Raw genomic sequence first — 3,000 nt, forward strand, 5'->3', positions numbered from 1 at the left:
AATTATATATATATGAAATATGGGTTTTTATATATGTTAAAGTACATATATTTAGTGAAGTATAAGAGCTAGTGAAACCAATGATACTACTATATTTTATCTAGATATTAATTTGATCGTCACAAAAGCTCTCATTGGATTTTTGGGAAATACATTTATATCTAATGACGTATAATTTTATAATGACATATTTTTTTTTGGTATATGAACGATCACAGAGAAAATTAAGTTAAACTTTGGGTATTGTCTCTCCTAACCCGTGAAAATAGGAATGGTAAAGGAATGGGTATATATATTAGGTGTATTTTAATTGGAACCAATAAGTAAAATCTATATGTACTCATAAATTGAACCCATGTATGTTATATTAACACTTTATAAAACAACCCATGTTATATAATTATGGTTAACTTCAATCCAAAAACAGTAAAATTCGCACGGTATATTTGGTTAATAGAATTATATATATATATATATATATATATATATATATATATAATTTAATTTTTATATAATTTATGGAGTTGTTTTTAATGTGATTTTTTGGACTTTCCGGTGTTGGAATCCGGTGGAAAATTTTGAGTGAAATCTTGATTTGTGTTATTTAAACTAGTTTTTTGACTGTATATATGGATTCAGCACCCTGGAAAACTCCTAGGGAACTTCGATTGCATAGGATTACCCATCAAGCTTGTGATTTCAATAAATTCCTGCCGGATTTTAGAGAAATTTGACTGGAAAAACCCACCGTAAAAGCTTCCAAAAAGTCGCACTAAAGACAACTCCATAATTTATAAGCAATTATCCTATATTTAGGACAAGGAGGTAGCGATACCACCCTCCTTGACCTCAGTATCAGTAACACTTGCATGCAGGTAATAATAACAAAAAAATTATACTCACATAAAAGCTTGAATTTATGAAATTGTATTTATTAATCTAAATTGTACCTCAGATACTTATAACCTTATTGTGTGATAAAAAAATAAAAACAAATAAATAAATAAATTGTAATGGTAAAGACATATCAACGACGACGTCATCTAGCGGCATCGCCATCACCATCACCACCACCAACACCATCATCAACACCAATCGCTTAGGCACCTGAACTAACAATTATAATGCGCTCATTAAAAGCAATCCTAGAAACAATAAACGGGTCGCCGACAACCAGTGCCAAGGAAGAATGACCTCACCATGAGGGAGTAAATCCAAAGGGGTCCAAAGTTTTAGATGATAGATAACCATAGGAGGATATTTCTAAGGGGCTACAAAATATTAAGCTTCCAAAATTTTTAGGAGGGCAAGCCGGAGAGGTTGTTGAAGCATGGCTCTATTAACACCCAGGTTGTTCCCTTTGACTCTAAGGGAATACAGCCGGGGTAACCACTAACCAATCTTTGGATTACAGTGTCTAGCCAAACTGTAATCAGAGAGGGCTCTCTCTTTATAATTTGTCTCTGTTCTGTGGAGATTTTAGGCTAGTTATGAAGTGAAGGTGTTTAGTTTTATGATTTGGTTGAGGGATGTCTTTCTGTACTTGAAGTGTGAAATCTGCAGATTAGTTTATTTCATTGGGCAATGGAGTCTGTGGCTACAAGTGTTTAGAAATCTTGAGGTGGTTGACTGAAATTACAAGGCCATTTAAATACTTCATATAACAAAGTTAGATTATGATGGTAACATGTGAACAACCAGTGAAAAGCATTTAAGAATTTTCCACTAAGCTGGGGTGGGGGAAAGAGATAGATGCCTCAGGAGCAAACTTGAATTCCTGAGATATTTATCACACTGAGAGATATAGCTTGAAAGTGTAGCAATTAAGAATTACACCTTATTTACTCTATCTGGAAGAAAACATTTATAACAGCTTAGATTGAGTTCAGGGTAATCTGTGATTAAATCCTGGAACTATTCTTTTACTTTGCCATTAAGTGTAAAACTCACAAACATGAAAGAAGATGAAAAAACTAGAAAAACATATAACACAGAGTTTTAAAGAAGACTTATTGTGCTATGAAACATGCAGGAATCCTGTAACATTCAGCTGGCCACCACAGTGCATCAAGGAACACAGAGCTTTGGAAATTCCATCCACCTTTTGTATTATTTCTCTGAGAGTTGTACAGCAACAAAAATATAGAAATGAAATCAACAACAACCCTTTGCAAACTCATGCGAAGGGGACTTTATAGAAATGTTTATACAAAATATCTCAGGCATTGAGTCATCTGAGAGAGAAATATCTTCATTACTTCGTACAGAAAAGTAGAAAAGAAGTTATTATAGCTTTGAATACAACATAACTGCTCTTTAAGTCTGTCAGAAGATATTTTGACCTTTGGAGGTCACTGAGTCGGTTGGAACGCTTTGCTTTAATGCTGGAAAATGTGTCTTTACGGCTGTCGTGCTGTAGTTTTCGGCCTTGCCACCTGTGACTGTGCTTGCTGCTGTGGTGACCGAATAGCCCTGCTGAGTTGGCTCAGCCTTCATCTTTCCTTTGTATGCTGATCTACCAAAATTTTCCCTGTGTATGATCACTTATAAATTTGCAAAAACTTGACATTACAGGTTCTGGCTTGATAATATTAGCTGTATCAATCTATTCCAGACTTCCTGTGTGGGCAATTGGTGCTTCACAATTGCCTCTATGGTTTCATCTGCTTCTGTATATTTATAGAAATTTGGAGGCACATCGAACAGATGATTGATTTCGTTCATGATGAAGAACAGGTTTTCCACCTTATTGTAGAGAGTCTGTCCTGATGCTGGCCCTGATTCTGCTAAAGTGCTGGGCTATTCTGCAACTTGACTTGCAGCAAAGGCATTGACCCTTTTAGCATAATTTTCATGGGTAAGCAGTCTTCCCACACTGCTTAGTAGGCTGGGGAGGCCTCTGTTTTGTAATACCTGAAACTTGTCCATGAACCTGTTGATTTCGGTCTGCATATCTTGGCTTCTCCTTTCTAATGTTCCAATCAGGTTTCTTAATGTCAG

This window comes from Pinus tabuliformis, chromosome 1_1 (assembly GCF_031772625.1).
Source record: "Pinus tabuliformis cultivar Carrire ecotype Pingquan chromosome 1_1, CPIR1, whole genome shotgun sequence".
Lineage (NCBI taxonomy): Eukaryota > Viridiplantae > Streptophyta > Pinopsida > Pinales > Pinaceae > Pinus > Pinus tabuliformis.